Source organism: Pelodiscus sinensis, chromosome 1 (assembly GCF_052426305.1).
Source record: "Pelodiscus sinensis isolate ZL-2025 chromosome 1, ASM5242630v1, whole genome shotgun sequence".
NCBI classification, from domain to species: Eukaryota; Metazoa; Chordata; order Testudines; family Trionychidae; genus Pelodiscus; species Pelodiscus sinensis.
This window is the reverse complement of record NC_143052.1, coordinates 337,961,849-337,987,041: the sequence shown is the minus strand read 5'-3', so window position 1 is coordinate 337,987,041 and position 25,193 is coordinate 337,961,849. Positions and strand designations below refer to the sequence as shown.

At 42.0% G+C, this 25,193-nt stretch overlaps 1 long non-coding RNA gene across 1 annotated transcript in view; it reads right to left on the bottom strand.

Annotated features, from left to right (window-relative positions):
* The window catches only part of LOC149525982 (uncharacterized), a 168,047-nt gene that overhangs the window by 122,119 nt on the left and 20,735 nt on the right, over window positions 1-25,193 (bottom strand). The window contains exon 2 of the long non-coding RNA XR_016348936.1: window positions 15,181-15,255. This is a non-coding gene — a long non-coding RNA (uncharacterized LOC149525982). The remainder of the gene's footprint in view (window positions 1-15,180; window positions 15,256-25,193) is intronic.

Genomic DNA, 25,193 nt, shown 5'->3' with positions numbered 1-25,193 from the left:
GTGAATAGGATAAAAATATCTCTTATGTATTGACTCCACTAATTAGCCTTGTGTCCATACAATGATGCTAAACTTTCAACAAAGTTGCTAGCATAAGTACAGAAAGCTGCCTTAAGGATGTTAAAACCATAAGCACTGATATTTATGACTGATGCTACTGATACAATAAACACAGAGAAAAAAGGCACAACTTCTTCTGGTTTAAAATCTTTTTGGAAGTTACAAGATAAATCTTTAAATATTTGCATATTTATCCACATTTATCTAGTCCCTGGTTTGCTTTCTGTTATCTGTGATAGCTTTCTTCAAATGGAAGCACCTTCCCACATGCTAACGCATCCACTTGTTTCTACATGTGATCCAAAGTTCTAATAAATGACTCATCTGGGTCTCTTGACTTCCCCTCTCTCCTAACCACGTCACAGAAAGCCTTTGGTGATCAAGATACTTCCTACACCAGCTGATTTACCTAATCCTCACTAGGCTTTACCTAGCTTTTTGCCAGATATTATATGCAAGAAATAGCAACGGATGGACCAGCTGGAGTAACAGGTAGAGGTTTTGTGTAAACTTGTTGGGATTAAACAGCAGAGGGCAACTGGGGATTTTATTCTTTTCAAATGGAGTGACCTTGAAAGGGTTTTGAGTTCAGTTTTGCTAGCACCAGCGCACAAATACAGGATGAAGAAGTCTAATTGTTCCTAACAACTCCATGGAATCAATTTACAAACTTCGGGTGCTGTTGTCATTATAGTGGTTAGATAGCATTGGGCTCCATCTTGCTAGAGTCAATAGAATGGAAACAGTTGACAGGAGAGGGATCACATGACGATTACCTGTTGTGTTCCCTCCCTCTGGGGCATCTGGTATCGGCCACTGTCAGCAGACAGGATACTGGCTAGATTGACCTTGGGTCTGACCCAGTATGGACGTTCTTATGTTCTTATGTTGTTCTTATGGGATTTTTGCCTTGGACTTCATTAGGAAATTTGTGTTTAGTGATAAGATTCAGTGCAACACTTGAGTCAGTGCTTACCTGTGAGAAAATGAGTGATCTCATCCCTATTCAACAAAGCAAAAAAGCAGGTGCTTAACTTCTAGCCTGTGTTTAAGTCCAGTTGAGGTAACTGAGAATTAACCACACACATTATATGTTGGGTGCACACCTATGCATTTTGCTGAGCAGGGATGAATTTTTCTCGTGTACTTAAAGGTGAGCACCTGTTTAAAAGTTTTGTTGAACTTGTGCCCAAAGCACTGGCTTTCAGAGGTGCTACATGCATGCACATGCTGCTCTCTTTCATTTTAGCTGGAGCATATTGAAAAACCAGGTCTTGGTGAACACAAATGGAGGCACCCCCAATGCACTAAGTAGATGCATCCTGCGTGTTTACCTCCTTGCCCTCAGAATGGAACACATGACTCTGCCATTGTGAGTCTATTTGAAATAAATAAAAAATAATCTAGTTGCTCTCTACCCTCCATTACCAATCAAACATTTGTTTGCATCAACTTATAAAGTGTCCAAATGCCCAGGGAAGGATTCTCAGCGTTCTCTGAGTCAGTGGAATTTATAGACAGAACTTTGTCTAAATCTGATCTTTTAGTCATTTGCCAGGTCATTCCACACTGTTTCGGTCATTTCATGCAGCTCGGGGGTTTTCAATTCTATATTGAGGCAGCAGTGTATATGTGAGCGTCATTTTCTGTCAGTCTGGTTTGTTTTTATCTGACTAATGAATTTGAAGATCTCTGGTCAAAAGTCAGGCCGTCTGATTTACAGACGGCACGTTATTGTGGAGGGAGGTGATTTACAAATGGCCTTTTAAATTGTGAGTCTTTTTATGACTGAATCAATCCTTTAGAAACCAAGAACTAGCCCATGTAAGTTGAGCAAATTATGCAGTCCTGTCTCCTGCTTTTTATTTTACACACTCTCTCCTTTTGTCTCTTTCGCTGTCACATTTTCAGATCAGCCTTCGATCCTAGTTAATATGCTGCTCTGAATACTTTATTTCCTGCTTATGGCTGGTCTTGAAAAGAGAAAACAACAGTTCTTTAGAACAGTGATAAATCCTGTGCTTTTAGGTACCAGAAGCCAGTCTCTGAGTTTCCTCCATGGCAGGAAATCTCTGTTTGATTCAGAGATACAAGCTATCTACAGCACCCTACTCTATAAAAGGGGCATCACTCAAACTGGTGCAACCCACAAATTAAGCCGGATCAGCTACAGAAAAGGCAGGCTCAGACCACCTGCAAGATCTTCTGATGACATACTCACATGCATAGAGCAGCCGACAATGCAGGGATCTACAATGGAGAGTAGGAGTATGGAAACAAGCCTTCGCCCCACCCAATGGTGCATCCCCGTATGGAGCAACGTCGAGTGTATGGAAAATTTCTCCTACTGTACCTGCAAGGGTGAAACAAGCCCTCTCTCTGTATGGATCAGAGACTGGGTGCAACTTCCTCTCCCTCCTAAGCAAAATCAGGGCAAATAATTAATGAAAGATTCCCACAATTATACAAATTATACACATCAGAGTGTACAAACCTACTTAGAATCCTATTCAAATTCTTCTTTTAACTGCATCAGAACATAATCCCTGCAAACACTTCTAAGAGTCATATGAATTTAATTAGGGAGGCTTCTACCAGGAGAGAGCAGGAGGTAAGGAATACTAGAGAATATTCATACCAGTTTGACAAATTTAATCCCACACTTCAAATAACCTATATCTTTGTGTTTCCTATAGCTGGCAAACAAGTACATGCTTTTCCTAGCTAGACACGTTAAATGTATTGACAATCTTAAGCAGTAGAAAACACACTGCTATTTCAAAAGTTGAAGCATTCCCAAGACAATCATCAGTAAATGGCTAGGAACTTCGATGGCAAGACAGGTTTGTAAAAAATCAGAGATCACAAACGTTCAATACTCACTGGCTGGAAAGTGGATAGCTAAGAGCTTTGAGAAATCAGGTAATTAACCTGAAATTCTCTCTTGTCAATAGGGAGTCCTTAAGATGACAAGGTACTTTGCTATGTGCTGATGTTGTCACACCCTCAGCGTTGGTCAAAAATAAACAGCTTCTTCCTGGCTGTGATGTAGTAGGTAACCACAGTCTACTTACAGTATAAACCTTTACATTTTACAGGCAACATTTTGCCCATTCCCACTATAAATAGGTGTATTTGTAATTTTATAGTAACACTAGAAGATTTATCCAGCATTGCTTGGGTCCTTACCTCAATTACTGTTTGTTTTGTGTAAAATAAAATGAAAATGTACTGAACACATTATTCCCAGCCCCACCTCAGACCAATGGCTTAAATGAAGTATGTACATTTTTCTTCTAGTAACATTTATGTGAGTGGTTCTGCACGTATGCATGGCTGGATGGATGCAAAATTCTGAAGTCTATTAAAGAAGGCAAGAATTTGTTTCTTAACAAATTCCCAGGGAAGGATTCTCAGCGCTCTGAGTGTCAGTAGAATTTATAGACACAAATTTGTCTAATTCCAATCTTTTAGTCATTTTCTGGTTCATTCCACATTGGGTGCTTCACCCAGGTGTTTTAATAAGAGGCTTGATTCCAAATGTGGACGTGATATCATGATTAGGTAATCCTTCATACAGACTTAGTAACAAGGTGTGCAGGACTGACGAGTCCTGTTGATGCCTGGAATCAAGCTGGAAACATTTTGGAGTCTATTCTTCAGATGGAGAGTGGGAACTGGTAGGCTAAGAGCAGGGCCTGCTGGGAACTCAGAGGACTGGACTACAAGAGCCTCCCCAAACCCAGCAGTAGTGTTGTCATCTCAGAGGCATGAGCAGAAGCTAAGAAGAGCAGCTTGTAAAAGGGGCAGAAGAGTGGATCTAAGAGGGAGGCAATTAGACAAATGCACAAAGTAGCCCTGAGGTGGGGAAATAACACAGGGGGCATCTGAGCTGGGAATAGATAGTTCCAAGAGCTGGATCTCCTGGCAGAAGAAGGGAATGGTACTGATGTGCATCAGCAGGGACAAGTTCCTAATAGAAGGGTAGAAGGTTTGCACAGATTGTGGTCTGGAGAGCAGAGAACAGGATGGATGAATACATGAGAGCCCGCTGCATCAAGAAGGTGAATCTCTGAACAGATCCAGATCCCAAGGGGAAGGGAGAGGTGAGAGACTGTTTCCCCAAAGTTTAATTTGATTTGAGGATTTACGTTCACCCTGAAAGGGGCTGGCAGCGAACTTTTTCATTTGGTTGGCAGGAGAAAAAGTCCAACAACTAGTGGGAAAATTAGGGTATAGATGCATCCTGGGAGAAAGAGATTAGTGGCAGTGCCCACTAGTGCCACTTATCACTAACAAACTCAGTTAGTGTAAAATGTAATTAAATTTGTTATTGTAGAGAGCCAAAATCTGGAGCAATGTAGGTATCAGGGTAAATAATGTGGGGGAAGTGAAATAGGAGTCATTTGAGATGGGGAGTGGCCGTCCCAAGATCTGGAAGTGTAGGGAGATTGGTAAACCAATGTATAGTTAGTTCACATGGTAACAGAGACATGCCCATGAAAGACTAAATCAGAAAGACACATTTCTCTTGGGTTCTGAAATAAATGGGACTTCCTCTCCCTGTATTACGAGCACTCAGTTACATATTTTTTAAGATTGACTCAAGTTTGAGAAGTTAGAATTTAGAGAGACCACAGTCAAAGCAGTCAAGATGCATGGAGGTCAAAGTCACGAAAGAGTTTCAGCAGGAAGGCAGTCAAGATAATGCCTGATGTTGGTGATATTTGGAGGTGATAGTTGGCAGACAAGAGATGCGAGTGAAAGGAATGTCTGCAATCAAGAGTGTCCAAAGAAAGAGGGCTGAAATTCAATTTTGCTCCAGCTGCAATATGAAGCATTGAACACTATAGTAGACTGCTGAGATGAGTTATATTGGGGATAGATGTAGCATAGTTGAAAACAAGGGATAGAGGATGGCAGCATGCAAGAAGGATGAAGACCACGTGCACGGAAACATAATTTTATTATGTTTTTGGAGTACAGAGAGTGTCTCATATATATATACACACACACACACACACACACACACACACACACACACACACACACACACACGACAGACAAATTTGAATACATAACATTCATGGTTTTCTAGCATGAAATCCCTCCCATACAGAAATGACAAAACAAAACTTTAGCAAGGGCCAAACTATAAATGTATTGTATCTAGTGAATCAGTTGTTAGAAATGATAAAGTTGAAGAGTTCCTTAAAGTAAAAAGCAATTTGAACTTCCACAATTCAAATGTCTTCAACATACATAATCAAGAAGACAGATGTTGTATTCTTAATTGGACAGTATGGATTTTTTTTCTTATATCTATTACTGGAAAGTGCTATGAGTGGATTTTCCAGAATGGTGCTATAAAAATGAAGATTGATTGAATAATTCTATACCTACAACTAGGAAATGTCTTCAAGGAATGCTTAGAGGAAATGAACAGAGCACTACAAATAGTGCCAGTTTAACATATGCATATTTAGTAGGAAACTTGACAGGTAGCTGGTACTTTCAGCGGTATAACTGTAAATGTTTTCCTTGCTAATTTTTTTCCATGATCCTGAACTGGGAGATGATGATCATATTAGCATTGCAAGATGTCTTAGTGACACTGCTTACTTACCCTGCTAATGCTCTGTGGAAAAATATCTAAGTAGGTACACTAGGCATCACAGCTGTAACAAATCAGGCTGCTCATAGTGAGCTCAGCTGAAAAAGCTTTAAAAATAGGTCAGTGTAAATTATTCTCTGCCTGGCATGGCAAGTGGCTTGTGTTACTAATATTGCATCTGTATATTTTTAACCCTTTCATCATTCTATTTTACTATATTTGGTTATATCAAATGTTAATATAACCAGCACATTTCTCAATAACAGGAAGCAATTTCACTAACTGTTGCAGTTCAATCACAAATAATCTAGAGAATTGCTAACTTAGTGTAATGCAAAGGGATTGTGAAGATGGTACCTCTTGTCCTTAAAAGGCTTTACCACCAGTTTAGTTATCTAGATTCGGTCCTACTTTTATACTGTACTGCATATAATTATTCTAAATGCTGGTTATTCATGAAAGAATATTCATTGGTATTTAGTAATTTAGTAATTCATTGGTAATCAGTCCATGTGCTTGCCATACAAAAACCATAATTTTCATTAAATCCAAGTTGTGGTGAAAGAATCAAAACAACATACTGAACTGTTGTTATTTGAGTGTATTTCTCTCTATACAGTAAAACACTTTCCTTGTCATGTTTATTGATACAGGGAATAAAAGTATAAGAACCAATATTCACTTTTGCTAGAATATAATTTCATGGTTAGTTAGCAATGTGATGGGCAGGCACTGAAAAAAGCAGCCTAACATACACAGCCACCTTAAAAAATAAATCAATATAATCAATCTTTGGCTTTGCATAATACAGTTCCCCAGCTCCATAAAATGATAATTTTCTTTTTCATGCCATTGTTTGTTTTTCTTGGTAGCTCTGCAGATGGATGGATGCATAATGAACTGTAGTCAGGGGGGTTTATTTCCTCTTATATGATGAAGTTTGAGTACTTCAAATGGAGCCCTGTCAGTATGGGGAAAACACTCAACAATCATTGTCCCTGCTATTATTGTTGGCAATTCATTCTTCTGTTTTGGGCATCCAAAACAACATACCTTAATACAATTATTGAAAACTATCTTATTGATTAGGCAAATAGACACAGGTAACCATAGGTTCTGCAGGTTGGGGTGTTGGGGGAGCTACCATACCTCCCTGGCTTGAAGTGGATCCCATTATATCCAGGGTCTACAGTTTGGTTCAATGTTGATACCACACACCACTTATGGCCTCATGCAGGGTATGTGTAGCTACTCACCGCAGCGTAGAGCAGGCTGCGTCTATACTGCAGTATGTAGACACATATGTCAGTGAAAGCCGCTGGCAATGGGACAGGCAGTGGGAACTTCCCCCCCACTGACAGCCTTTTCCTGCCGCTTCTGCCCAGTGAGGAAAGGTTTTGGTAAGGGGAGACAACAAGGGAAGTCTGGCTCCCCTGCCAGAGCTCATCCCCTGCCAATTTCTGGTGGAGTAAAAAGGCTTCAGCAGCCAGAAGGCAGTAGAAGACTTCCCTCGGCAGTGCTGTTCTTAGAAGTGGGTGCACAGTTTGGGCAAGCAGACAGCATGTAGGATATGGAGTCACATATATGCCACACACTTCAGGCATGTCTTATTCCCAGGCCAACCTTGGCTGTGTCCAGACTCCATGCCTCCGTCGACGGAGGCATGTAGATTAGCCAGATCGGAAGAGGGAAATGAAGCCGCGATTAAAATAATCGCGGCTTCATTTAAATTTAAATGGCTGCCCCGATCTGCCGATCGGCTGTTTGTCGGCAGATCGGGAGAGTCTGGACGCGATGCCCCGACAAAGAAGCCTTTCTTCATCGACACAGGTAAACCTGGTTTCACGAGGCTTACCTGTGTCGATGAAGAAAGGCTTCTTTGTCGGGGCATCGCGTCCAGACTCTCCCGATCTGCCGACAAACAGCTGATCGGCAGATCGGGGCAGCCATTTAAATTTAAATGAAGCCGCGATTATTTTAATCGCGGCTTCATTTCCCTCTTCCGATCTGGCTAATCTACATGCCTCCGTCGAAGGAGGCATGGAGTCTGGACACAGCCCTTGTGTTTGGCACCACTTCTTTGAGTCTAGATGCATTGAGGTTGGGTACAAACGTCTATATGTGGGTACACAATATCCCTCCCCCATGGTTAGGGAGTGATGGGGACAGGAAGTGGAGGGAGCGATGTGTGGCAATTCCTGCAGCCAGGGGAGGTTCCCAGTGGTGGGGGGCCTGACTCGAACCCAGGAGTGGGGAAAAGGAAGTCCCTTCTCTTCACAGCCCAGACAGGACTAGCTGCTGACACTGGGAACCTCCCCCCTAATCCTGGCTGCCCCTGCAGTTCTAGGCCTAGCTCTCAGAAATTAAAGGGTCCTTGCCTGGCTATGGGGAGATTGACATAGCAGGCTACATGTCTTCCACATGTGAACAGTTCACATGTGGAAGACATGTAGCCTGCTGACTCAGAATCCTGGTCCGACCCACAGCTTAATCTCATAGGGCTCTGAAAGTAGAGCCTCTTTCCATCTAAGTGTATTTACACTGACAGAGTCTCTCCTTTTGAACTGAGTTAAACAGAGTCTGACTTTCCTGCAAGCATTGGTGGCCATATCACACAATTCTTGCATTTAGTGTTAACACAATTTGTGACTTCACAACATCCAAATTGGTTATAATGGGCAAAATACCATTCTAACAGCTGAATATCTAACACATCTAAATGAAGCAGGGGCAAACTGTATTTACATAAACACACCCTACATTTTTCCCATTCCAGACATTTGAAATGGAAACATTGATTCAGACTCTGCTTATGTAACCCACATACCTAGTGTGGTTTATTGTCCCATGCAGTGGCACCTAGACCACTGCAACAGATAAGAACAAGAGACCTCTACAGCATGGGCTGAGAGGCAGCTGGCTTTCAGATCAAAGGGTAGAGATTCCTATACTAAGCTTCAGAGAGCCCATGTTCAAATCATCTCGGTAACAGTTACACTTGCATATCTTCACTTCGAGTTCTTCTGGCAGAAAATATGCTAACGAGGGACTCATTAGCACGAGTCATTATCTCATTAGCATATTTTATGCCATTTCTTTTTGTGCAAGAGGTTTTTGCGCAAAAAGAAGCCATGTGGACGGGGTTTTTTTGCACAAAACCCCTATTTTGTGCAAGATCCTTATGCCTGTCCAAGGAAATATGCTAATGAGATTGTGACTCATGCTAACGAGTCCCTCATTAGCATATTTTCTGCCAGAAGAACTAGCAGTGGCAATGTAGCCATACATTCGTCCTCCACCTCAGTACCACAACCCTGATCTCATCTCAGTATGGAAGGGTACATGTGAGTTGGTGCAGGGAAGATGTCAGAGAGCAAGCCCACACTGCTCTCACCCATCCTCCATGATGGCACCTATCTTGTGGATCTGTGTCCAGCTGTCTGCTACATACAGCTTGTGAGGAACAGGATTGCAATGCCATTAAGATTTGGCGTAGGAATTCTTCCATCGTGAGAGTAGAGTGTCCAGGCCAAACCTGAGTGATGCTGCAACTGTGCACCAGGTCCCAGAGACAGGTTAATATGGTGGGCCTGAATGTAATGATTTATCTGGAACCTTCCCTCAACCCACTGGTAGGCTGGAACTTACCCTTTGGGAAACATTGATCTAAAGCCAACATTACATATTTTACTAGCCCTTGTGCCCATTATCAAACAGAAGTGGTGTCCTTCTCTGTCCCACAAATTCTTTTGGGAGCAGCAAGGCCTTCTGAAATCAAAATTTGTCAAACTGAAGTCATACAGATGCCCTGTGTGATCACAGAACTATTTTAAAGCCTAAAGAAATCCAGAAATCAGAGAGCTGGGAAGAAGCAGCCCTTTGAAGAGAGGGAACAGCAGACCTGTAGGCCATTACTGTCTAACAAACTATATTTATGAACAGCATTGTAACTAATGTCTCCTGTTAACTGCAGCCATCACCTTCGACTGTCACATCACGGAGACATAAGAAAACAAATAGGCCTTAAAACCGGATTTTCTATCAGACAGTAATAACATTAGCCACCTTTAAGCATTCTCCCTTGCACAGCATATAAGTCAGTGCATACTTTTAACTTGTATTGCAACTAAATTTCTTCAATTTGTGTTGCCCTTTCCCAGGAGAGGTAAGGACTGTAATTCTTCAAGCTATAATAGGCATTGGTACAACTGGAATTCAGAACTGCCAAGGTCCCTTACTTTTTGAACTGTGACTTAGTTGTCTCAGAGAGAATAAGAAGTGAATCGACATGGGGACAGAGCTATCCTGTTATCTTTAGAGACGGGCCTCTTGCTATCTTATGTGAACAGACTGAAGTTTCTTGGGTTTATCCCTGAAGCCAATCCCTAGTGTTGCCAACGTTCATGATCTTCCTTCAAGTCTCAAACTAGTTAATGTTCTTCTTAAGACTCTAATTCCTGGAGTCATGTGATTGTTGGAGAACCTCAGCTTTCATTTACAGAAGACATTTCTACATCTCACAGTTGTGGAGGTAAACTGGAAAATGAACCAGAGAGATTAAAAAAAAATCTAGAAGTTTTAAATTTAAAGAACCACAAATGTATAATTAAAAAAATGTTGTTGGGGACCTGACTCCTGATTTTTGAATGCTTGAGATTCTTGACAATACTTAAATCTATCCCCTACATAGTGTGTGTAGCCTTCTCTGCCAGAGAAATAGAGATGTGTTACAACCCTCTGAAGAGGCTGTTCCTGCCAGAGTTATGAAATGTGTAAGCACTAAAACAAGTAGACCATGCATCCATACTTTAGGTTGTCCTAGAATTATTTAACCCATGACCTTTACAGAGATGGCAAACCAGCAATGTAGCACAAAAAGTGTATTTCACTTGGTTCTCTCTTTTATTCCATTGTATATTACATGGTTCCTGAATTTTTCCCAGGTATTTGATTATTTCATCAAATAAGTATTTATTATAGATTGGAAAATTATGACTGAAGAGATCATCAAAATTAAGGATTAAGAAACAAAACCGCAGCAAAATTTCTGACAGAAGTATGGTAAAGAGGCTCTTTTGATCTACAGATATAAAGTTGAAATGAAAAAGAAAGCAAATCTAAGTACAAAATTCATCTTTTTTTTTTTACTGACATGATCATGATCATGGCATGTAAATGTACCTAGCCCTAACCTGGACCATGCAACACTGGGTGAGGCTACTTATTCTCTCTCACCCTTCTCCTCATGCAAGGGTACACCATAACTTAACCACCAAATATGAACATAGAGACACAATAGTATTGTTGTGTACCATCAAAATCTGTGCCAGGCGATTTATATACATAGTATTACACAGTCCTGCCCCAAAAGATCTTAAAAGGACCCAAGGCTTCAGCAGCCAGGAGCAGCTGCCCCTTTTGCCTCTACTGTGTCAGCTGTTCTGGGCTTTTTAATCTGGCAGAGAAAGGTATAAAAAGAATTAGCAGCTGATAGTTGAAGCCAGATAAATTAAGATCAGAAATCAACTCACAGAAAGGGTGATTAACCACTCGAACAACCTACTAGGAAAGTGGTGGATTTTAAATTTCAGTGTCTTCATCTCAAGACAAGATGCCTTTCTGGAAGACATGCATTAGCCACAGAAGTTATAGGGTTCAATACAGGGGTAAACTGGGTGAAATTTAAAGACCCATGTTATACAACAGGTCATGCCATAAAATCGAAAGCTTTAAACACTATGAATTTGGGAGGGAAACCAAAGCCCTACCTCTGCCAGTGTTTTATTCCATTTATCTGAACACAGCTACATCAGTCCACCCAGGAGAACAAATAACGGTATTTCTGAAGCCTACATTTGTTGCTTTTAAAATGGACCAGATTGCAATGATTGGCAGATGTTTTCATAAAACAAACTCCTGGGAGAGAACACCTCTGTCTCTCTTACAAGGACCTGCTTCCTTAGCCAGGTCATACTAGTTGAAGACTGAGCTCTTTTAGCAGTAGATTTGATACAATTTTCAGGGAAAACACAATATCAGCATTTCTATATAAGCCTGTCTCCTCTCCTGATATGGAGAAAACATTTTCTTTGGTCTAAGTGGAAAACAAATTAATAGATTTTCCACTCTTTCACTTTTCACCCCTCACACATGTCAAAACCCTCCACTTGTGACTTTTAGCAAATGTTCACCAATAAAGACAGATTTATTTTATTATGTGGAATATCTGTCAGGAAAGAGGCTACTTCTATTTATATCTCATGCCAACTAAGCTCTTACACATATACGCCCTATACCTGCTGAATCAATAGGATGAAGAGAGCTGATAAGCCTTGGCTAGGTATAGGCTTATATAGGGTGTACCAGTACAACCATATATTATTAAGCAGCATTGCAAGCACTGTTCCATTTATTCACCTCAGTGAAATAAATACAAAGAGACCCGCTTGCTACAATATTGACCTCACGTGGTTCAGCACATTCTCTGGTTCTGCACCTGTCAGGTCCTGAGGGTGCTGAACTAGAGAGGTTCAACCTGTATAATGATTTCCACTCCCCCTTCCACTCTGAGCTTCAATGGAGGAAAAAATGTCATGGTTGATGCGCTACTAACTACCAGCACTCAGAAGTGTGGAATGAATACATAGATGCAATCAATCACGAATACCTCTAGTCTTGCATGGCTGGATGTCTTCTGATAACTAAATACCCAGACACCCTCTGTCAAAAAACCCCAGAATTCTGTACAAATCTTCAATGGTGGGCATTCAAAGATTTTAGAACCAAACTGAAAACATTTGTATGAGGACATTATACAGTAAAACCTGCATTATCTGGCACGCTCGGGGATTAGGGCGTTCCGGTTATCTAAAAATTCTGGTTATCTGAGGGTCCCATCAACCTAGGAAAAACCAATGGACAATAATAGTAAAACTCAAGTTTTTAATATTGGTAGTTTTGTAGTGAGAGTCAGTTGGTCTCACATTTCCATTTTGAGTTAAAGATGATTAGTACTTCTTAAATAAAAAATTGTTAAGCCAATCATGGTAAACCAAACTAGGCCTGTGAGTCTGAAGATGACACAGAATTGTGGCTGGGGAGAATGCCTCTTAAAGTATTCTGGTTAACGGAGGTTTCACTGTACAACTATCTGTCAGCAATATGCTGTCATTGTTTAAAACCATCAGGCTTCATGCCACCACTTTACGTTTATGGTACACTGGCACACTGGTGTAAAATGCACAAAACCAGGCCCAACTTCTGAAAACCATACAAGTGGAATCAGTATTTCCGTTTTATGAACTTTCCCTCACTCCAGTGCTACCTAACCTCCTCACTAACTAATATGACATGGAAACATCACTTGAAATTTTAGAAGTGTAGTTTTATTTTAAGAAAGAGAAACTCTGTGTGTGTGTGTGTGTGTGTGTGTGTGTGTGTGTGTGTGTGTGTGTGTGTGTGTGTGTGTGTGTGTGTGTGTGTGTGTGTTGGGCTGCTGTGTTTTGTCTTTGAAACAATCTGTCCAGTTTCATCAAATCAACTCAAGTTACATGTTAAGATGTAATAAAATGTGACCAATGCAATCAAGTACAATAACATAATATGTTAGTAAAAGAGTATTTCTGACAACTGTGGGTAAGGAAACTGCAAGTTAGTAATTTCCTTACAAGCTTCAGGATGCCTTTTTTTGCTCTGTACGTTCTTCTAGGAGAGAGCTCACTCAATGACAATTTTTTTTTTTTACTCTACTAGGTAAAACTTTAAAGGTCACACACAGAACAGTAACCATAAAATATTCTGTGACATGAAAGGTCACCACTGCTTTTCCCTAACCCTAGAGCTGGGAAGACTTAATTTTCAAATGCTGAACTAGATATACCTATCCTGAACATCAGGAAATCTAGCCAAACATTTGGATTTCCTGGTAGTAGGGTCGGAGGCATTGACTATTCTATGAAAGAATATCTTAACTGAGGCAAGAATAAAACCAACATGGCACAGTGAATGATGTATTATTGCCCGTTGATGGGAATTCCAGTGCAGGAATTTCACTTATTATAGCATGCCTGTAACAAATGCACATCTTTCAGACAACCAACATAGTTATTGAATGAACCATACAGACACAAAAACCTGGGAAGCTTTGGTTAGAATCCTTATCCATTTAGCTAAAATAATGCAGGTCTCTAAGACTAGAGATGTAGGAGAGCTTTCATGGCTGGCAATAGCCATATAACTTATGTTCAGCTGAATTCCAATCCTATTGCACATCTGATGAGCACAATGCTTGAAAAATTTACCAAGGAAGAGAACAGCAAGAAGCTAATCACTGAAAGACCTCTATGGAGACTCTGTCCCTGCCTCTTATCCTGTTATTATCTTACTCACACATAGAAGTGCACTGTTATTTCTTCACCACAAGCTGCCCCAGGGGGCTTAGATTTTTAGGTTACAGTAACCTCATGTAGCATGTACTGATGGTAAACTCAACAAAAAGCAGAAAAGCTGGTGTAGTTCTAGGAATGATTCAGGTCCCACTTCCTACATTTAACTTAAATGTAAGCACACCTTCAGTGTTGCTTATGCTTTGGATTTTCAAAGGAGCTAGGCACTCAACGCCCATTGAGTTTCACTAGTATTTGGATGCTTAACTCCTTAGAGTTAAGAGCCTCTGAAAACCACAGTCTATATCGCTACACTTAGCAACTGAATTAAAGGCATATTTTCATGTTGAACTGCAGGCATTACCTATGCAACTCTAGTACATTTAACAAAATGCACCTTGCTTAAGAAATATATCAATCAAGAAACCAGTCCTAAAATTACTCTTATGGGTAAAGTATCAGAGGGGTAGCCATGTTAGTCTGGATCTGCAAAAGTGACAAGGAGTCCTGTGGCACCTTATAACTAACAAATGTATTGGATGCTCTAATAAATCTGTTAGTCTATAAGGTGCCACAGGACTCCTTGTTTCTTATGGGTAAAATTATCAAAAGCTCATAAGTCACTTAGGATTTTAAGTCCTACTGAAAAAAAATCAATGGGACTTTGGTTAGCAAGTCTCTTAAATTTCAATGACTTTTAATGGGATTAGTGTACTATGCCATGTTAGTGCTTATCAAACTTTTATCCAAAATTGGAGAGTTGAAAATCTCAGTCTGGGTTCTGAGGCCTTAATATTCCTTCAGGATGAATTTCATTGAAATAACACAATGACTGCACAAGTTACAATCCCTTCTTACACAGCTGGTAGAATTTTAAGGGTCAAGGCCTCCACAAAGCCAAAACAGGCCACAGGGACTATTATGGCTGCATAAGCTACTGTAACCAGTGTCTTAATAGCATTCAGAATTCAAACAGTTGCCTCCAGTTTTTAAATGAAGCATGACATAGCAGCCTAGCCTAAGAAAATGAGCACAACTAAGTAACTGCAATCATCACACCTTCCATCACAAAAAGCTGTAGACCACCAGTTTACACAAAAATTATAGTCGGTCATTTTTTACCTTCATTACAGGTTTTTTTCAGAGTCCACGAAGCACAGAGCAAGCCATATGTTAATGTGATGAAATGCATCCATCCTAAAAAGGAAAAAGGCATAAAAAAATTATTGAAATCTCAGAGATACAATTCATTTTCTACCATATTCAAGTCTGAAAAAAATCCCACATGATTCTGGCGACATTTTAAGATTGTACTACCTATGTGCCATATGGTTATTTTATAGCACCTGTTTTAAGAGGACGCCAAAAATGTAATTGCTTTTTATTTCAATCTGTGTCATTTTCTTTGATTTATACAGAAAGGTTTCTCCCCTCTTTAAAAAGAAATTGTACAAACTAGGCAGGTGTGTTTTTATGCACATACCCACACCTATAAAATTATTATTACATATTTGAATTATTATTTTTACATTATCAGAGTGCCTGCAAGTCTCCATAGAGAATGAGGGCCCGATTGTGTTAGGCCCTGAAAAGAAAAAAGCCAGAACAGTCCCTATACCAGAGGCTTCAAGACAATATGCCTCAGGCAAAACTTCACTATGGCTCCCCTTCCTACAACAGTGAGTCTCAACCAAGGGTGTAGTGGATGAACCATACTTTCTGGAGAAGCACAGCAAGCCTTCTAATAGTTTGGCGGCAAAGCTAGAGGTGGAGAGGGCCAAGCACCAGACTGCAGCTCCACTTAGTCAGTCTTTGGCTTGAAACCAGTCTTGCATGCTGCGGCAGATGGGGAGTGCAACCAGGTCAAATTTAAGTACGAGGCATTATGATCTGGCATGCAGGGTCACTGCCACTGAGGCTCAACCCCTCTAAAGTGGAGCCATCCCACCACTCACATGCACAGCCCTGCTTGCCTAGAAAAGCCCACCTCCAGCGGCACCAGGACCTGCGAAGTGCTGAGCCACGTGGCTTCCAGCAGCAGGACAAACAGGGAACAGCCTTGGAGCCTGGTCGGGTGGTGAGAGGAGTCTGCAGGATCTGGCTAAAAGGCTGCAAGCAGAGTCCATCCCAATACCAAGCAAGCGAACCCTATCCTGTGTAAGGGTGTGTGTGGTGGGGGCGGGGAGGTATATTGGGACAGTCCTTCTGAGATGGCTATGAGTGGAGCTGGGACTGGTGCCAGTGCCAGTTAGGGAGCGTTGGAGGAGGCAAATGAGACTGAGGGGAGGAGAGAAGAGGAGAGCAAAGGGGGAAGAGGGCTGTGGAAAAGGGAGGCGGACAGCCATAGTCAGTTAGTTATGACACTGCCACATAGCTGCCAGCCCCCATCCCTCCTACCCATTTCCCTTCAGCTCCATACTGTACAACTCCAAATTCCCCACAGATGTTACCAGCCACAACCCTCATGCTTCCAGCCACCTCCTCTCCACCCCCTCCAGCCCTCACCACATCCCAACATAGCCCCCAACATGTTCCTCCCACCCATTGCACCTCAGCCACCGTTTACATCCATCCAGCCCCTGCTACCTCATCCTCAAATGCACCCAACCTCTTTTAATCCCTCCAAAGAAACCTACAAAAACTACCCACTACATAAACTGAAATATCACAAAGCTTTCTTCTACCAGTGCCCCACTCATCCCACTTTCCCACCACATCAACCCCTATCTTCCCAAGTACCTCATAAAACATCATCCTGCCAAACCTTCCCATCACTAGCAAAGCCCCACAGCTTCTCCCCAAACCTTGCCCTGCCCAAGACCCAATCTTAAAACCTCCTTTATTCCCATCTGTCACAATCACTAAACTACTTTCCACTTCTGACTTCATCCTTCCTGTCCCCCTGCTTCTTACTTTTCCCAGAGCCTTTTTCTGCCCCCAATACCTGAGTCCATCTGCCCTAGAAGTCAGCCCAAATGCCCCCGACACCTGTATGCACCAATGTCCCTCTTCTTCTATTACCGTAGGTCTCTATAACTCACCCAGGAACACCCCGCCAACCCTTGACCCATTTAGCCTTGGCATCAGCCCCCAGCATCACTTTCAAACATTATGCAGGACTGATATTCCCGTGCTCCGTTATTGCTTTCTTGGGGTGGTCACATGGCTAGCCCCTCCCTCAGTCAACAAATCTTAGTGCTGGGGCAGAAAGCTGGGCCTAGATGTGTGAGGTAGGAGCTGTGGGGTAAACTCACTCTCCAATGCCCCTCCCCACCACAAGCCTCTCCTCTCCCAGACAGATACTGATTCCCCTTCACCGGCCTCACACACCCTAGGATTAGGACCTGACATCCTGACTCAGCCTTTATTTTCACCATCCAACTTTGGTCATAGTTCCACTCTGGTTTTGCCCAGCCACCAGCCAACCATAACACAAGGGCAGCCTGGCCAAATCTGAGCCATTTGTGTATAGGGATGTAAGCAACTAATGGAGTAGTCAACCATCCGATAGGCCTAGGCTTATCTGGTAGTCAAGTCACTACTCGTCTATTCGCTCTCCCCCCCCCTTGCTGCCTCTGTGTCAGAGGCAGCAAGGGGGGGACTGGAGCAGGAGCCAGTGCTGGGGGGAGCCAGATTAAAAGCCAGTTTCCCCCAACACTGTCTTCACAGAGAGAAGGGAGGCAGAGGCACAGAGATCTGGGAGCTGATGTGAGCCAGGACTGCTCAGTCCCAGCTCACGACGGGTCTAGGAACGACTCCTGCTGTGGCTCTGTTTAAATGTAGTAGGAACTCAGCTGCCTGCATGTGCAGCTCCTGCTACATTTAAACTGCAGATTTGTAATGGGGCCCTTTATCGACTAATCATGTAGTCGATCCAAATTGTATTGAGTACACGATTCATCAGTTATCCAATTCTTAACATCCTTAGTGGTGTAACCTGTCACACAGGGGCCACTGAGGTTTGGCTTGGCCACCCTTACTGCCCTGGCAGAATTTGTAGAAGGGGAGCTGGGGGCGGGAGGAGGGAAGAGAAGCAAGAGGAATGTGGCGTGGAACTCTGAATCAAACCTCTGTCAAAACTAAGGCCTCTTAAGGTCAATACAATGCTTAGGGATGCTCAAACTTTTAGTGGAGACAGTAGGTCTAGAATAGTGATAGAGATGTAGCCGTGTTAGTCTGGTGTAGCTGAAACAAAATACAGGACTATGTAGCACTTTAAAGACTAACAAGATGGTTTATTAGATGATGAGCTTTCGTGGGCCAGACCCACTTCCTCAGATCAAATAATGGAAGAAAATAGTCACAACCATATATACCAAAGGATACAATTTAAAAAAATGAACACACATGAAAAGGACAAATCACATTTCAGAACAGAAGGCCCCCCCCCCTACATCCCCCTTCTGTTCTGAAATGTGATTTGTCCTTTTCATGTGTGTTCATTTTTTTAAATTGTATCCTTTGGTATATATGGTTGTGACTATTTTCTTCCATTATTTGATCTGAGGAAGTGGGTCTGGCCCACGAAAGCTCATCATCTAATAAACCATAGTCCTGTATTTTGTTTTAGTAGGTCTAGAGGGCATCTGACTTGGAGACAGAGGGGCTGATTCTTCATTGTCCTGCTCACAGTCAGTCATTTATATCAATACAAAGTGAATGTAAAATCCTGCAACTGAGGGGATAATGCTTCCCACTCACACTCAAGCCTAGAGCAATTTGGGTGGCTAGATGTACTTGTGAAACTTTTCTACAATAACAGCAGATGAGACCAAACTCCACAGCCTGCAGGACAAGTTGCCAGACCCACCTCCATTTTCTAGACCTTTCCTGTAAGAGTAAGGATAATTACATTTAAAACCAATAACCCAGTATTCTAGTATTCGGCCTGCCTTTGGAATGGGGCAGTGAAGATTAATTGACACAAAAATTAAAAGAAAAAAAATATCTGGCTCATCTACAGGCAAGTCAGACACCATGGTGATTGTGTGACACTTAGGCGGTGGCAACTGTCGTAATAATGCCTCAATATGTGGTAGGGTGCCTTGGAATGTTCAGAGCTTTTTGCAGGACCAGAGAGGCTCTGATGTTCTAATTCAAAACTATCCCTTTATGTCTCATGACCTGTCAGGCCATAAACATGAAGAGATCTAAGACATCGTTTTAGAAGCTGGGCAAGGTTAGCTAGTCTCTCCAAGCTACTGCCTCAATCTCATGAGATTTTGGGGCCACAAAAGCTGATCCCTGAATCCCTGATTTAGTCTCAAACCCGACCCTCCAACTCTGGTCTCAATCCTAATCTCAAACTAACCACCAGCCAATCAGTCCATCACTCATTTATAGGGTGTCTCCACTATCTTGCAACAGCACTGTTCACAGAGAATAAATTAGTTAATTTAGGAGACTTGCGAGAATAGTCAGAAAGGACCTGATCTGTCCCCGTTTCCCTATTCTTATGCATTATACAGTGAGCTATTGTAATACAGCCCTGACAATGAAATAAATGACAAACTGCCTGGAAGAATCAGCGATGGCAATTTATAAATGGCAATGTTTGTCACTGAAGTTTTGCAGTGTGTCCTTCTCTCTTAAGGGGACAAGCGTATGTGCTGCTTCTGCCTTCCACTGGAGCTGAATGGAAGATCACAAAATTGTAAGGACAACTGGGAAGAGCAGATGGGACTGAAGTAAATATGGTTTCCATCAACTAGAAAATTTTGAATTCTTTTTTTTAAAATCTGGGTCTGTATAGTACATTCAAAAATAGTTATATGATCAGCAGGCATTAAACAGAATTCTTAAAATTCACATCATATGCAAGAATCTTTGCCATGGTTAGTGATGGCATATTCCTCTCAAATTAATACTATGACAATTAGGTCTTGCTGAAAGGATTCAAAATAAGAGACACATTCACACACACTCCTTCTCTGGGTGAATTAAGTCCTTGAAACACAAAGGCTCAGGAGCTACTAATGCTCCCCTGTGAGAACACAAGTAATAGCAATGCTTTCTTCTGTACCTGCTGCAGAACTGCTGACCCTATACCTTGTCTCCGGCTAGCCACTGCTGGTGGGAATACTCCTACTTCTTTGTAGCAAGGATTAGAAGACAGATGATATAGGAATCTAAAAAGCTGGCATGTAAGAGCAGAAAAAATTACCGACCTATCAGTTAGTCTATATCAACTAAACTTGGATAAGTCAAAGTACCTGCAAAAATATAGTTAGGGAATACCTGATTCTCCTCTTACTTCACTACTGACTTCATTGAAATTACTCCTGACTTAAATTAGAGTGAATGAAAGCATCAAGCCCAGATGTCTCACAATATCTAAGTCTTTTCCAGCTTTAATTTCTATCATTCCTTTTTTTCCTGTTATCTACATTTTTTGCCTGGCTACAATTAAATTGTTTAAACAAATGTTTTGCAAAGGCAAAAAAAAAAAAAATGTGTGTGTCTGAAAACTGTAGGTACTGGGAGTACTTATAATTTTTTTTAAAAGAAGTACTTTATATAAAAAGGTTGAGAAACACTGGTATAAGTAACAGCAGCTTCCTATCTGATTATGAACTCATTGTTATAGCATATTTATGACACTTTCCAAAATTTTCTAAGTGGCTTGTTCCTCATTATGGCCAGATTCAATGATTAAAGTATCTTTGATATTGTATTGCTTCTCTCCTAAACATATATCCAAGCTGCTCTATTTTAGAAGCATTAAGGGGTAAACTCCCTCTATAGATGCTTCTGTAAACAATTCAGTGGTAGAGTTGGAAATCTAGGTCAATTTTTCCACCGAGAAGTGAATAAAATTGCTTTTGTTAATGTTGGAGAAGGAGGGAAAAACACTCCTTGAGTACCAGCTTTTTATATATGCTTCAACCTCCATCAGTATTAGTGACCGACGATGTGAAATCTCGCTCTCCTATAAGTAGTGGCCATTAATAAATGCTCAGCCAACGGATGCTTCATGACAGGCTGCTGCTTACACATTCTAGGAACCATATTCTGCCTTCAGTTACATCCATCCAATCCCAAATTCTGTCCCTCAGTCACATCTCTGCAACCCTCAAAAGGTGTCAGGATAGAAAGAAGCCTAGAGAATCTGTGCCAAAGAACAGATAGACATCCCCTGATATGGGGAATAAATATATGGTGAAGGAGGTATAGTAAATACCCTGCCTCCCTGGGCAGCCTCAGCAGCCCTCATTCTCTCATATAATTGGTTCAACTAACTTGACAATAAAAATTCCATGGAGCCACACTGTTGTTGGAGAGGAAATGATTATCTCTAGTATGCTGGTTGGTGACCGTCAGAATATATTTGGGAGTAAATAACTCCTGTTTTAATATGATTATCCAGCATACCATTTCAACATGTTATTCTGGGCCAGACTGTGCCAGCTTTACTCACACCAAAATGTGTTTTTAGCCCTCTTAGTCCCACTGTCATAAGCAGATATACTTGAGGAGCAAACCGCTACTGCATTTCACCATCCAGCCTATACGACCACAGAAAAATCTGATTGTATGCAAGGCAGGCAGAGTTGTCCAGTGGTTAGAGCACTTGACAACAAGGCAGGAGGCCTGTATCCTACTTCTGCCTCTCTCTCAGACTCACAGGGTGGCCTTGGGCAAGCCACATACCTTCACGGTACCTCAGTTTCATCATTTTTTAAAATAAAATAAAGCAACCTCGCCTTTTGGAAGTGTTCTGAGCTCTTTTGGATGCAAGCTGCTAATAAGCGCTATGTATTTATTCAGATATTAATTCTCTCTTGCATATCAGTTTCATGAAGCTTTACTTCAGTCCAAGGCACTGGGAAAAACCAACTTCAAAGAAATGCAGAATTACAGAGAGTGCATGCACTTAGAAGAGAAGCTGGCCAGACTTGACACAGTTCTGAAAAGCAAACAAGAACTGAACATAACAAGCCCTGTAATCCCCTTACGGGAAAAAAAAAATCACAAAACATGCTAACTTTCCTATAGTTTTTTGGGGGGGGGAGGGCGATGCTGTAGCATTGAAGAGACTTATCTGTTTTTAGAGATGTTATATGATTGTGCAGTGCAACTATGAAAATAGCTGACTAGAGAATGAGATCCTACTGGGCAAAAGTCACCACTGATTTTGAGTTCCTTGGTGCTCAGCTCGTGACACCTTACAGGGGCCTGATATTTAGAAGGCTCTGGCCTTAAAAATCATCCTTTAAAGCAGTAGTCCCCAACCTGTGGGCATGCCTCCATAGGAGGGCACAGAAGAACATTCAGGGGATAAGCAGTGGGATGTAGGAAGCCAACACAAGGGGTGGAGAAAGTGCAGCAGCCAGCTTCACTGTGTCCCCACCAGTGTTCTCTCTAAGATTTTCCATTCATGAGTGGAATGAGTTTTGTCTTGTGCACCAACAATGACGTCATGGGCGCTTGTTCAGTTGTATGCCACTGTGGCACTTACCCAATGGGAGAATTCCCCTGCCAAAGGAGCAACTCTGTGCTTCCCTTTTCTTGCAGCTCCAGGCAAGGAGCCATGAGGGCATGAAGTTGAGGGCAGGGGTGGCATGGATGCACATTTGGTGCTTTGGCAATGGGGAGGAAGCCCATAGCTTGACCTGCTAAAGTGAGATTAGGCACTCAATATAGCAGATAACTGTTTCCCATTGGTACTGGCAGTCTCATGCCACTTTGCCCACATTAAATGAACAAGGCATCCCAAACCTTCTGTGATGCTTTTGAGGCAAAATGTCCCTATGTTATAGACAGGGAAACTGAGGCATGGAGTAGTCAACAAATTTCCTGAAGTCATACAGGAAGTCATCAGCAGAGCGGAACACAAATAAAAGCAAACTGCAATAGTCCTACCTTCTCCCCTCCCAGCTCACTACACACAATACCTCCTACACTTCAAGGCTGCAATAAAAGACAACAGAGCTCTTAGCTCCAGACTTACTTATGGCATGGATTTTTGGCAGTGATCCATTCATCCAGCATACACAGCAAGAGGGCTTCACATCCAGGATCAGTTCTCAACTCTGAGCATTTCCTTTTTTTTTTTTTTTTTTTTGGTACCTTTCCCTTCTCTGTTTTAATGGGAATGAAGAATCTCTTTAACCCCAACCTCTGGCAGCAGCAACTTGACCACCTGGCCAGAGCAGCTGCCCGCCCACCCACCACAGGTTCCTTCAGCCCTGACCGGTTGGAGCAGCCACCTACCTGCCACCTGAGCAGTTGCCTGCCTCCTGCCACACTTTTGCACGGCTCTGCTTAGAAGGTGGGTGGGGTAGAAATTTCCTCTGAGCGCACAGCTTGGAGGGAACTATGGTCCCCACCTGCGCCTGACCCTCACTTAGCCCCAGCTGATCTCTTCCTTCATTCCCTTTGTCTCCTAGCCAGTCCCACCTCTCACCATACCTCCTCCCCTATCTTCAATTTAGCCCCGGCTCTGCCTTCAGCCCAAGCTCCTCTGCTGGGCCAATTGTGCAGTAATGGAGGGGTGCATGGCAAATTCCTCACTGGTAACGGTGTGCATGTGACAGAACACTTTGGGTACCACTGCTTTAAAGGGTCTTCAGTCAGGCATCCAAAAACAGAGATGCAAATTCACTTGTTTCTTTCGAAATTCTTGTCCTATAGATCTATAAATTGTACACTGCTTTAACCTAAGCGATCCAGCATTTAATCAACCAACTTCAGACCATGAAAAAAAAAACTTGTTAAGATGTTGGTTGAGAGGAGTAAGGGAGAACCATTTCCAAAAGAGTTTTCACATATATGCATGCAATAAAATGCACTGAGCCACTAAAATGAATTGCATTGAATCTTGAGGTCAAAGTGACATTTCTGCATGCAGCACCAAACTGCTTTTTAAAACTTTAGCCAGATTTACTTTAATAATGGCAGCAAATTTAGCTCTGCATTCAATAAACAAAGGCAGTATATGTGCACTGAGGGAAGACAGTTCATAGTAATTTTGTCAGCAAAATTGTTACAATAAAGGCCTAAACAACACTTCATCTACCTGTCACTTGTCTTGAAAGGGCAGATTACTTTTTCCTCAAACTTGGCACATCCAATTAAGGTAGACTTACAAGCCAGGCAGGTGTAAAGTGCAAGCCAGCACTTGTTCACATTAGCAATTATCAATGGAAAAATACATAAGTGTTGAGGCTTGGCACAACAGTTACCCTGGCAACCGTTAGCACTTGGAGTCTCAGCGGAGACTAACATGACAGTTTGACATCTTTTCCCATAAAAAAGATGATTGCATTCTCTTTCTTCCTCCCTGGCACCCACCTCACAAAATGCTTTTTTTTTTTGGAAGGGGGGGGGGTGTTGTCTTGGTGGCTTTTTTCCCTAAAGCTCTCAGCAGTCTTGTTTAATTTTAGTCCCTTGCCTGCAAGCTTCCAGTGCACTAATTAGAACTCCATGTGTCTTATGGACCAGTACTGTGTGTTCTATGGCAACAAAGTGTGTTTACTGTTTATCTGGCTAAGGTCATGTGGGAGGTGAGTAGGAGGATGGGAGTTGCATTAGTGGCATTGATCCACAGCAACTCGAGGCCTGTTGGGCAGAACAAGCTTGGTGAACATTATCATTTCTCATCCTGAGATTCTGGACTATCTAGTAATTCATACAATTTACCGGCAGCATCTCGCCTCAGTGAGGTGCCACTAACCAACTACCGAGAGGCTAGCAGTGCAATCCCTATCACATCTGCCAACTTTTCAGAAAGGAAGCAAGGATGTACCACAATTCAGGGTTGCATGTCAGGGCATCAGCCCTCTTTACTAAAGTTACATGTTTTCAGTTTTGTTCCTCAAGGCATTTGAGCCACCTGCTTTCACTACTAGCCCAAAATGGCTGAGGACTATTGACCAAGAGGTCACACTGCTAGGTGCACCCACTTACACCTGCTGTGAGGGCATAGGAGATGGAAAGGGACTAGGATTTGTTATGGGATGGAGCTAGGCATTATCCTACAGGATCTTGTTGTGGGTTGAGTTCTGTTGGAGGCTGTTTAAACTAGCTGCTAGATTCCACTGGTTTGGTAATTCATGATAAGGAGATAGGGGCCTTGTCTTCCTGTACTCTTGCAAATCTAAAGATAATAAATCAAAGATTCAAAATCTTGCATA